Source organism: Dendrobates tinctorius, unplaced genomic scaffold, assembly GCF_039654945.1.
Source record: "Dendrobates tinctorius isolate UK_male_01 unplaced genomic scaffold, ASM3965494v1 ptg000120l, whole genome shotgun sequence".
NCBI classification, from domain to species: domain Eukaryota; kingdom Metazoa; phylum Chordata; class Amphibia; order Anura; family Dendrobatidae; genus Dendrobates; species Dendrobates tinctorius.
The window spans coordinates 30,105,044-30,117,963 of record NW_027361788.1 but is presented as its reverse complement, the minus strand read 5'-3'; the positions used below and the strand labels follow the sequence as shown (position 1 = coordinate 30,117,963).

General features: G+C 44.6%; 1 long non-coding RNA gene across 2 annotated transcripts; it reads left to right on the top strand.

The window, feature by feature from the left end:
• Positions 1 to 423: 423 nt before the first annotated feature.
• Positions 424 to 10,544, top strand: LOC141046561 (uncharacterized). 2 transcript variants are annotated; one of them, XR_012219611.1, is made up of 5 exons: positions 424 to 719; positions 801 to 935; positions 2,252 to 2,390; positions 7,116 to 7,367; positions 8,793 to 10,544. It is a non-coding gene; the product is annotated as an uncharacterized lncRNA (long non-coding RNA). The 2 variants fall into 2 exon arrangements; XR_012219610.1 differs by having other exon boundaries at positions 798 to 935.
• The last annotated feature ends 2,376 nt before the right edge of the window (positions 10,545 to 12,920 follow it).

Sequence of the window (12,920 nt, the reverse complement as noted above, 5' to 3'; positions counted from 1 at the left end):
ATTTGTCTGTGATGCCATGAAGTGTTCATAATCCTCAGAGAACAAGACTTTGAAAAAGTCAATTTCTGTGAGGTCAGTGATGTCAAATTGGATTCCTGATTGTGTTACAAAATTGGGAATCTATGACTCATAATTTTCAGGAGGTAAGGTCTATACGGGGTCAGTTACGTTTGGAGCTGGTTAATTTTCTGCACTGGACGCCTGTCGAACCGTTCGGTATCACTGGAGGAGGAGGAAAAATAAAGGAAGGTGGGATCTGCTCCCTTGCTGTCAGTGTCGGAGGCAAGGAAAGCATATGCCTCCTCCTTTGAATACCATGTTTGGGATGACATTTTTTCATGTATGCAGTATTTGTGTATGTAGCAAATTTTTTCGGGTATGCATGTGAAATGTATGGTGTAAACTTTTTATTTCTTATGTAGAAGAGCAAGAAAAGAATAAAGAAAGTAGAAATATCTATAAAAAAAATAGTTGGAGGGGAGAATGGAAAACAGCAAGCAGGAGTGTAGACCAGTGATTTGTGTCACTGATCAGCGCCCACACTGGGAGAGAAAAAACGACCGGGACAAAAAAAGGCATTGAAAACAGTGAGCACTGATGTTGATCAGTGATATGCATCACTGATCAGCGCTTGGCAGTTGCAAGTGGCACGAAAAAGAGAAAAACTGCCTAAAATCGAACAATCGAGTACTGATCATCTCTCAGCAGCAGAAAGAGAGGTGAGGGAGGAGAAGGGGGAAAGAGGGATAGGAGTGGATTAGGAAGGATCATTAACTCTTCTTTTTTCTTTTTTTCAGCAGCAGCAGCAAGGAGAGTGATGGCACAGGCTTTGTGGCACCACAAGGCCCAGCAAGGAGCACAGACCAACACAGTGACCACCCTGTTATGAATGGGTCACCGAGGAGGAGAGCGCAATAGGCTATGCCACCAGAGAGGTTGGTTGCTCAGCGGATTGCAGACCCCTGATCTTAACAACACAACTAGCAGTAGCCGTGGAGCGTTCCTACGTTGCCCTAGACGCTTTTTTTTTGTAGGTCCATCCGATTCCCTGTTACACCCTCCTTTCAGTACCTGGCCAGTTGCTTTGGCTTCCCACATTCTGCTAAAACCTTAGGGCCAGTTCAAGTGCTGTAATTTTTAGGCATTGAGGCAGATGCACTGGCTATGGTCTTCTGCTGTCCTACAGAAAAATGATTTAGTCTCCATGTGGCCATTGCCTTTTTTATTCCTTTATTTTACTCTTTGACAAACACAAGTGTTTTTTTCTATTTACATGCCATGTAATTCTCATGGGCCGAGTTTTCCCAAGATGATTGTTTGTGCCTACCATACGAGTTGTCCTACCCATTCAGGATGACTTTTCTCTTTGGGAATCTTTCTTCGAGGCATGAAACTGCACAACACAAAAAAGAGAGAGACATATCAACCATGAATCCCAATTAATAATGTATGTTTTATTGATGTAACAGGAATATACTGTAAATAATGAAGAAAACCAACAATGCATGAATTAAAATTTGGTATATGCTAAATAAGGGGCAACACTATCCAGATATAGGAGCATACCAATATTACAAGTGATGCTTAAATTTATAAGACCATAAAAACATACTACTGTGCAGTGCAATAAAAAATAGAAAATATAAACAGCAGCAATGTGAATATTATGATATATAAAAAATGTGCACCATAAAAAAAAATTAAAGTGCAAGTGCTTAGAGGACACCAGTAGGTGTCAGTATTCAGGTATACCACATAAAAATCAAGGTAATGCTGATGGACACCAAAAGCATGTCAGTTTAAGGTGTGCTTGCATATAGACCAGAGCTAAGGTAATAAAGTAAACAGAAGGTATAGTGTTAAGTTAACTTACAAAGTACAAAGCTCCTGGTCTCCTGGATAGACGCCCTCCCCAACATTTATAGGAGGAAAGAGTCCATCATACCAATGATGATTTGAGTAAATGTGGTCACATTTCTAGTAACTGAAATCTCTCTGCGCTACCAATGGGGGGTCAGTAATTTTACAGAGACTTTTGTTCTGGAAATCATTTATGTCCGAGATCATCGTCTTCTCCAATGTGAACTTCTTACCAATATCTATGCTGTCTAACTAGATCATTTTGTCCATACCTCCCCTCCCCTTTCTAAAGGGCCTGTATAATCAGAAAATGATCTATTGTTTAAATTGTGGTTCTTATTTTATGCATTTTTATTTATTTTTTTAAATCTGGCAATTTTTTTCTTTTTAGGAGATGGAAACTTTGCAATTTTCATACTGGACCCATTAGGCCGTTTTAGACATGCACATACAGTTCTCTACTGAAGACTTTACAGCCGCCTTATTATCATCACAGACAGGATAACCGTGACTGGTAACACCTCTTCATAGTAGGTGACACCTCTAGATAAATTCTTTGAGGGGTGTAGTTTTAAAAATGGAGTCACTTGTGGGGGTTTCCACTGTTTAGGCACATCAGACTCTGCAAATGCGTCATAGCATCCGCTGCTACAGTGGGGAAAAAAAGTACCGTATTTTTGAGATTATAAGACACACTCCAAATTTTGCGGACAAAAATAGGATTTTTTTAAAAAAATGAAATGTTGGTGCTTCTTATAATCCATGCGTATTATTGCTTACCGGGGGTGGTGACTGTGGTGAAGCGGGGTCCCAGGGTCGCTGCTGGAGGAGGCAGGAGTGGGGTGATGCTGCAGGCTCTGATGAGGGGGTGTTATGATGTGCGGGTGTCCGGTGCCGCTGCAGGGGTTTCCGGCACTGCGGGGTTGTCTGGTGGTGCTGCGAGGGCTCTGCCAACATTTTGTGAAAGGCCAGAGCCCCTGCAGTTCCATGGTTTCCTATGCGGTGAACTCCGGGAAAATGGCCGCCGGGGGGTGGCGCATGCGCAGATGGAGATCTCGGCACCAAGATCTCGGGAGATGAGATTTCAGCCCGCCGGGCACCTGCGGCACCGCCGGACACCCGCTCATCCCAGCCTGCGGCCTGCAGCAAGGGTACCAGTAAGGTATATCCGCATTATAAGCCGCACCCCCATTTTCCCCTAAAATTTTTGGGGAAAAAATGCGTCTTATAATCTAAAAAATACGGTATTTAGTCAGCCACCAATTGTGCAAGTTCTCCCACTTAAAAAGGTGAGAGATGTCTGTAATTGACATCACAGGTAGACCACAACTATGAGAGTCAAAAGAGAAAACAAATCCAGAAAATCACCTTGTCTGATTTGGCAAGATTTATTTTTCAAATTATGTAACTTCTTCTTTAAGAGGCTCCTCTCTCCTACACTCATTACCTGTAGTAATGGAACCTGTTTGAACTTATTATCAGAATAAAAGACACCTTTCCACAGCCTCAAAACAGTCACACTCAAAACTCCACTATGGTGAAGACCAAAGAGCTGTCGAAGGACGCCAGAAACAAAATTGTAGCCCTGGACCAGGCTAGGAAGACAGAATCTGCAATAGGCAAGCAGCTTGGCGTGATGAAATCAACTGTGGGAGCAATAATAAGAAAACTGAAGACATATCTGTATCTATTCCTTACAATTTTGTGCACCAAAAGTCAAATGGTGCTCTATCCCTTCCGAGTCTGGCCGTGCGCCTAAACAGTAGCTTTCCACCACATATGGGGTATTGGTGTACTTGGGAGAAATTTCACAACAACTGTATGTTCCATGTTCTCCTGTTACCCTTGTGAGAAAATTGGGGCTAAAGCAACATTTTTGTGGGAAAAATTAAAATGTTAATTTTTTTCCCTCAATTCTTCAATTTTTGTGAAGCAACTAAGGGGTTAATAAACTTCTTGAAAGTGGTTTTAAGCACTTTGAAGGTTTTTTTAAATGGTTTCACTTTTGGATATTTTCTGTCACATGGGAAGCTCAGTCACTTCTTCAAATGTGATGTGGTACCTAAAAGCAGGGCCGGCGTTAGGGGCAGGCAGACCAGGCAGCTGCCTAGGACCCCCGTCCCCCAGGGGCCCAAAGCTAGCGGCACATCATGCTGCCTCTATGGGGCCCCTGTGAGGCAGGGGGGCCCGCCTGTCCCAAGCGCCGACTCCCCCCGCCGCCGCATTGAAGGAGGCAATGATGGAGGAGAGAGCATCAGCTGACGCTCCCTCTCCCATCATTTCCTGCTCTGCCTCTGACACAGCGGGTGCGCTATGACGTCATCGCTCACTCACTGTGTGCCCGGCAGTGCAGGAGACAGGAGCCGGGAGCAGCGCGGGCACGAAGAGAAGGCGAGGAGTGTTTTTTTTTTTTAATCAGTGTGAGTACTGGACTGTTGGGCCATTTTGGGGGAGCTATATACCATGCTGGGCTGAATACTATGCTAGGCTATATATCATGCTGGGCTATATACTATTCTGGGCTATGTACCATGCTGGGCTATGTACCATGCTGGGCTATGTACCATGCTGAGCTATATACCATGCTGGGCTATATACCATGCTGAGCTATATACCATGCTGGGCTATATACCATGCTGGGCTATATGCTATGCTGGGCTATATACCATGCTGGGCTGTATACCATGCTGGGCTGTATACTATGCTGGGCTGTATACCATGCTGGGCTGTATACTATGCTGGGCTGTATACCAAGCTGGGCTGGGCTATATACCATGTGGGGCTGGGCTATATACTATGTGGGGCTGGGCTATATACCATGCTGGGCTGTATGCCATGCTGGGCTATATACCATGCTGGGCTGTATGCCATGCTGGGCAGCCTGTATACCATGCTGGGCTGTATGCCATTGTGGGCTGTATACCATGGTGGGCTATATACCATGGTGGGCTGTATACTATGCTGGGCTGTATACCATGCTGGGCTGTGCTATATAACGTGGGGTTGGGCTATATACCATGTGGGGTGGGGCTATATACCATGTGGGGCTGGGCTATATACCATGGTGGGCTGGGCTATATACCATGGTGGGCTGGGCTATATACCATGGTGGGCTGGGCAATATACCATGTGGTGCTGGGCTATATACCATGCTGGGATATATACCATGTGGTGCTGTGCAATAGACCATGGTGGGCTGTGCTATATACCATGGTGGGCTGTGCTAGATAACGTGTGGTGCTGTGCTAGATAACGTGTGGTACTGTGCTAAATAACATGTTGGGCTGTGTTATATACCATGTGGGGCTGGGCTATATACCATGTGGTACTGGGCTATATACTATGCGGCTGTGTTATATACCATGGGGGGTACATTTTACATTATATTCTATGGGGGAGGCTGTGCTATATAATATGGGGGGCTACATTATATTTTATGGGGAGGTGAGCTGTATTATATTCTATTTAGGGCTACATTATATTCTATGGGGGTCTGTATTATATTTATTATATTCTATGGGGGGTGATTGCATCATACTTTATGAGACTACATTGTATTCTATGGGGGTCTGCATTATATTCTATGAGGGGCTAGATTATATTGTATGGGGGTTTCATTATACTATGAGGGGGCTACATTATACTATATGAGTAGGGCTACATTGTATTCTATGGAGGGGCTACATTATACTATATAAGGGGCTGCATTATATCCTATGAGGGGGTTGCCATATATTCTATGGAGGGGCTACATTATACTATATGGGGGGGCTGCATTATATTCTATGGGGGGGTTACATTATATTGTATGGCGGGGCTGTATTATACTGTGGGGTGGCTGCATTATGCTTTATGGGGTGGCTGCATTATACTATATGTGGGCTGCATTACAATGTATCGAGGACTATGGGGAATACATTATATGAAGAACTATGGGGTGCATTATACTATGGGAAGTGAATTTTACTACATGGATGACTATGGCGGTGCATTATACTATATGGAGAACTATGAGGAGTGTATTATACTATATAGAGGACTATGGGGAGTGTATTATACTATATGGAGGACTATGGGGGACATTATATTATATGGAGGACTATGGGGTAAAAACTGTAGCTGTGCTGCTGATAACATGATATTGTATGGTGATCTGTTAGTGATCCATTAGTGATCGTTCTCTCCCCATCATTCTTTCTCAGGCGGTGGAAAGAGGCCGGGAAACAAGTGTTGAACGACTTCAATATTGTCAATCACACTCATTTAGCGGCCTGAACTCAGCGCATGTAAATACAACCGAAATGCTTCTGTGTGATGTGCAATATGTTAGCATTTGGGGCCCCATTTTAAACTTTGCCTAGGGCCCCACTTTGCCTAAAACTGGCCCTGCCTAAAGGAAATGGTTTTGTACATTTTGTTAAAAAAAATGAAAAATTGGTGATAAACTTTTAACCCTTCTAACAAAAAAAAAAAACCGCTGCTGTAAAGTAGACATGTGCAAATGCAATTTATTAATTATTTTTAGTGTTTTGATCATCTGACACTGGTCAGAATTTAAAAATTTGGACTGGTCAGTAAGGTGAAACGAGGCTTGGGGTGTAAAGGGTTAAATAGTAGTTAATTTTCTGATTACAGTTTCCCTTTTAAGATGCCAACCGTACAGCTTTACGCATAGGGAAGGATCTATCCAGAAAACAGTAGCAACCATCTTAACCCGATCACCTTGTATTGCACATGTAGGAAAGAGGTCCCATGTCTGAAACCAGCAAATTCTCCCCCCCCATAGTGCGTGCGCTGGGGGGATTCATACGGGGGGGGGATGAACCAATGGGCTGAAAGTAAATTTGCTCAATATTAATATTAACATATCAATTATTATTTTATATTAATTATCACTTAATATTGAGCAGAAATAAAGGGACCCTGTCACCAAGTTTGACCAATATGAAATAATGACACCACCTTTTGTTATGCTGTAATGTCTATCGTCTGTACAAGTCCCCTCTGAAATGTAAAGTGCTGCGGAATACGTCGGCGCTATAGAAATAAAATGTATTATTATTATTATATTTTTACCTTTCAGGGCTGATATACAGCATTCTATAATGCAGTATATCTGCCCCCAACCCGACCTGTAAGACAAGAAGAAAACTTATTATACTCACCTGCGGGGTGGTCCGGTCTGAGAGGTGTCGATGGTCTTGATCCGGCGCCTCTCATCTACGTATAATCTACATCTCCTTCTTTCACTGCAGGCATAGGGAAAGGTCAGAGCCCCGACGCCTGTGCACTGCAGTATTTTGGTCTGCCCTCAACAGGACAGAGAAGTACACCTGCGCATGAGCATGATGCCAAGGAGTCTGTGTGTATGACGTAAGGATGCGTGACTGTGTGGATTATGAAGGGATGCGTTATCCACACGAAGCAAGAAGGAGAATGCCGATCGTAATAAGATGGGAGGGGCCGGACCAAGAACATCGACACCCCTAGCCCAGACCGCCCTGCAGGTGAGTATAATAAAAGGTATTTTTCTGCTCTTATAGGTCCGGTTGGGGGCTTACATACATCATTATAGAATGCTGTATATGAGCCCTGAAAGGAGATGGTCGTATCTCATATCGGCCAAACTAGGTGACAGTTTTCCTTTAAGTATGCTGACATCCACCTACATAAAGTATGAACCCCCATATATCATGCTATATACCGTAAGAGCCCCCATATTGCCTCTCATATACAGCATGTGCACCCACATAATCTTTTATATACAGCATGAGCCCCACATAGCCTCCCATATACAGCATGAGCCCCATATAGACTCCCATATACAGCATGAGCCCCATATAGACTCCCATATACAGCATGAGCCCCATATAGACTCCCATATACAGCATGAGCCAGACATAGCCTCCCATATACAGCATGAGCCCCACATAGCCTCCTATATGCAGCATGAGCCAGACATAGCCTCCCATATACAGCATGAGCCCCACATAGCCTCTCATATGCAGCATGAAACCCACTTAGCCTCTCATATTGTGATAATGTGTGCAAAACTGTAAAGCGCTGCGGAATATGTTAGCGCTATATAAAAATAAAGATTATTATTATTATATGCAGCATGAAACCCACATAGCCTCCCATAAGCAGGAAAAGACACATAGCCATACACATGAAAAAAAAAACACCACTTACTCACCTCGCTCTCGTTCCCCTGACGCTTTGCTCCTGTCTCCTGTGCACTGACTCACGGCAGTACACAGCTGACTCGATGACATGACGTCACTGCATCAGCTGTCTCACACATTGTTTAGTGGAAGAATTTGTCCAATTACAAAAAGTGCCCAGACTATCAAGTAAAGAAATGTATTATGCTCTGAGGTCTTTCCAGACCACAAAAAGAAAAAATGATATTTGCCTGTCCTAAGCCCTCATGTAACACCGCTTCCTCAGCTCACCAGTCCTCCATTAAGGTCATTGGTTCTTCTGCCAATAAGCCCCATGTAGTGACATGGTTAAGGAGGGCAACATGATGTCAATGACAAGTGTTGCACCACCGTCATAGGTCTCAGCTGTGGAAGAATCTACTACCACCATGGTGTATCTGGGATCTGTGGAGGTAGCTTAAGGAGTCAAGTGAAGGCCTAAGACACGTTAGTATTATGTTACCTTGCCAGCTATCAAAACAATCCTGTCAAATGGCAGCTAGTTGGCCACCATTTTTCAAGATTTGTGCTTATCGAATCCTGAAAATTTTGATTTCACCACAATTAATTTTTGTCCACACAGCATTCCGCTTTAACATTGATGTGGGCACAAAGGTTCCTTAAGTGGGTAGAAGTGATATAGGACTATGAAGAGGTAGACTGGGTCGTTAAATACAGATCTATGTGTGTGCAAATTTTTTAATATTTTTTTTAACCTTGTTCCTGCAGATCTCCATCCTTGCTTGGTTTGGATTCTTGGAAATTCCTTTGCTGCTTCAGCACTGGAGAAAGCATCACTTTTTCCAGACGGACGCCAGTTGGGTTTTCCGCTTTCAATGGCCATTATTCGGTGGTTAGGATTTAGCAGACTGTCTTGGGATTCTGTTACACCTACAGTTACTCGTTACTCACGTTTACACCAGCCCCCTGATATTCTGGTTATACACGTCGGGGGAGATGATCTTTATAGCGGTGTTTCAGTGTCAGATCTGATTGATAACATAAAGTATGATATATTTAAATTGGTCTCTTTTTCCAGGAGTAAAAATTGTATGGTCACAGAACATGAAGAGATATAAATGTCCAAAGGCAAAGAATCAGAAAACATTTAAAATTGCCTGCAAGCAGGTGAATAAACTACTCACACGTTAGAAGACTAAGTGGGCAGTGGTGGTTCGCCATATGGAGAGACACTGCTCTCTCCTGATTCGCTTCCTATCTTTCTGACCGCTCCTTCAGTGTTTTGTTCTCTGGGTCCACGTCATCTCCTCTTCCTCTTGCTGTCAGGGTACCTCAGGGCTCAGTCCTTGGCCCCCTTCTCTTGTCTCTCTACACAGCCTCAGCTGGACAGACCATCAGCAGATTTGGCTTTCAGTATCATCTTTATGCTGATGACACACAACTATATACGTCATTCCCCGACCTTACCTCCGCAGTACTACAGAACGCCAGTGACTGTCCGCAGTCTCCAACATCATGTCCGCTCTCTTCTGCTCCCGCCGTCTACTAACCTCCCTAAATCTGACATTTCCCTCTCCGTGGGTGGCACCAGAATAACACCCTGGCAGCAGGTGCACTGTCTGGGTGTTATGTTTGACACCAGTCTCTCCTTCACATCCCATATACAATCTCTTGCCCGCCCTTGCCACTTACACCTAAAGAACATCTCTAAAATCCACCCATTTCTCACCATGGAAACAACAAAAACCCTCACTGTAGCATTGATCCACTCCCGCCTGGATTACTGCAATGCTCTATTAATTGGCCTCCCCGTTACTCGACTATCCCCTCTCCAGTCCATACTTAATGCAGCAGCCAGGGTCATCTATCTGGCTAATCGGTACTCGGACACGTCCGCTCTTCGCCAGTCCTTACATTGGCTGCCCATTCATTATAGGATCCAATTCAAAGTACTTGTTCTCACCTACAATGCTCTCCACAGTGCAGCACCCCCCTATATCTCCTCCCTTATTTCTGTCTATCAGCCTAATCGACCGCTGCGCTCTGCAAACGACTTTCGACTAACCTCTGCACTAATCCGTACCTCCCACTCCCGACTCCAAGACTTTTCATGTGCTGCACCAATCCTCTGGAATGCTCTACCCCAAGAAATTAGGACTATCCACAATTTGCATAGTTTCAGGCGCTCCCTCAAAGCACATTTGTTCAGAGCGGCCTATGACGTTCACTAATCAAAGTCATTCTATGTGTAAGTTTGCATGTGTAGCCCATTCACTATCTCCATCTATCCCTCACTCCCTCAAGATGGCTGGACCATCATTGTAAATAAACACCTGTACTTTGTATCTCCCCCACCTCATTGTAGATTGTAAGCTCTCACGAGCAGGGGCGGCTTATTTTGCTTTAATTATTGTATTGTTAACGTTGCTACTTATGACTTGTGTTTTGAAACTGTTAAACTGTAAAGCGCTGCGGAATATGTTGGCGCTATATAAATAAAGATTATTATTATTATTATTATATGGGTCTGGAGCGTGATGTTGCTCACTTGTTTGAGGAAGATGGTGCTCGCCTTAATTCAGCAGGTAATAAGATCTGGTGCAGAGGCATTCAAGAAGGGATCAAAAATGCACTTCAACGTTGGCAACATCCAAGCAATTCTCAAAAATGACTTAGGCTAAGTGCACACGTACCGGAACTCTCGCGGAAATTACCGCGAGAATTCCGGAATTCCAGTCCGCGGGAAAATCGCATTTTAAATTCCCGCGATTTTCCCGCGGAAAAACTAGCATTTTGCAAGCGTATTTAGCTTGCAGAATGCTAGCGTTCTCCAAGCGATCTGTAGCATCGCTTGGAAAACTGATTGACAGGTTGGTCACACTCGTCAAACATAGTGTTTGACGAGTGTGACCAACTTTTTACTACTGAGGCTGCCTATGCGGCATCAGTAGTAAAAGATAAAATGTAAAAAAAAATAAAAAATGGTGTTATTCTCACCCTCCGACGTCCCGCGCAGCCGTTCCCAGTAATCCTTTGCGAAAATGCCCGCGATGACGTCCGTTCTCGCGGGATCGCGATGTCTCGCGGTAATTCGCGATGACGTCGCGCGAATGACCGCGAGACTTCGCGATCCCGCAAGACCGGACGCCATCGCGGGCATTTTCGCAAAGGACTACTGGGAACGGGAGCGTGAAGAGAAGCGGAAAGACTGCGCGGGACGTCGGAGGGTGAGAATAACAATATTTTTTATTTTTAAATTCTATTTTTTACAGGGGTATGGTACCCAGAGCCCGGAGGACAGTCTCCTCTCCTCCGGACCGTGGGTACCATCCGCAATTGTTCTGCTTACTTTCCGCATGGTGTGCACAGCCACATGCGGGAAGCAAGCGGAACAATGCATTCCTATGGGTGCGGGATCGCCGCGATTCCGCAAATTAATGAGCATGCTGCGGTTTTTACCGCGAAGCGATTCCACCGCGGTAAAAACCGCAGCATTAGCACAGCATTGCGGAATCCCATAAATGCATGGGATGCTTATTTTTTGCGGCAAAATCGCGCGGTTAAAACAGCCGCGGAAACGCGAAAAAAACGCCACGTGTGAACTCAGCCTTACCATTTGTGGTCAATGTCCAGCTAACAATCCCTGGATTCAAGCAGAGGTTTATTTGTCTCTGACGAACCAAAGTCCTAACGGCTGTTGGATAGCATGATCTCATGGTTCTTCATTTCCAAATTTTTATAAGGTGTTCATCTTGACCTGATTACTTTTTTCTGGTTTGCCAAATTCTTTTAAAGCTGGGCACTTACCAGCGCTTTTAGCAGCCCTGACAGTGAGAACCCGGAGCCTGATGGCCTGTGACAGCTGTGCTTACAGCATCCGGGAGCTGGGCAAGATGACAGCAATACAGCAGGACTGCAGTGAGCAGAACGCCTGGTGGTGAGTGTACTAACAGGACCTGCAGCACGTGACCACAGGGGGCGAGGCTTAGTGTCCTGCTGCTAGAGATGAATGCAGGATGCAACAGGGACCCTGGAGCAGAGGAGAGGGGAAAGGGGGCCACCGGACACCAGGGAATGGACGGGGCACCAGAGGGAGACGAAATCCAAGACAAGCGGAGGTCAGTAAATGAGAGAGGCAATGCGGTACACAAGGAGCAGGCTAATCAGGAGTAGTCAGGGACGTAGCAAGAGCCAGAAACCAGAGAAGCAGATACACAGTACAGAATCAAAAGGCAAACTCCCAACTGGGAAAAAGAACCGGGTCAGAACCATACAAGCAAGCTAGAATACAGGCACAAGGCACAGGCACACAGGGGTCACCACACTCAGCCAAGGGCAAAAGTCTAACTGACGGGGATTGGAGCTTTCCAGGGCTATAAGAAGCTCTCTTGAACCAAAGAGAGGCCACAATAATTAACCCCAGGTGTGCAGGTCAAAAACCTGCACTGGGATCATGACAAAAATTTGTAGCATTATTTATCACTTTATGGCATTTTTTGTGCGTTCTTTGTATAGGAGCATTATGTAAGCACTATATGGTAATATTATTCTGTACTGTGCGACATTTGTTTTCACAGTATTAGGCTACATTCCCATGGTGAGTTTTTGGCAAGCTTTTGATGCTGCAGATTTTCTGCACTCATTACGTAAAATAGGTTACTTTAATTTTTTTTTTTCAAAAATAAGCAGCGTAAAAACAATCACCAAAAATTCATTGAGGTAAAGTAGCCTTAGGCCGGGGTCACACTAACCGACGCAAAATACGGTCAGTATTTTACATGCGTAATACGGATGAATGGCCCCTAAACAGTGCTCCGTATGTCATCCGTAATCAAGGTGTCGCGTATTTTGCGCATGTCAGCATCCGTATGTAATCCGTATGGCATCCGTATGGTG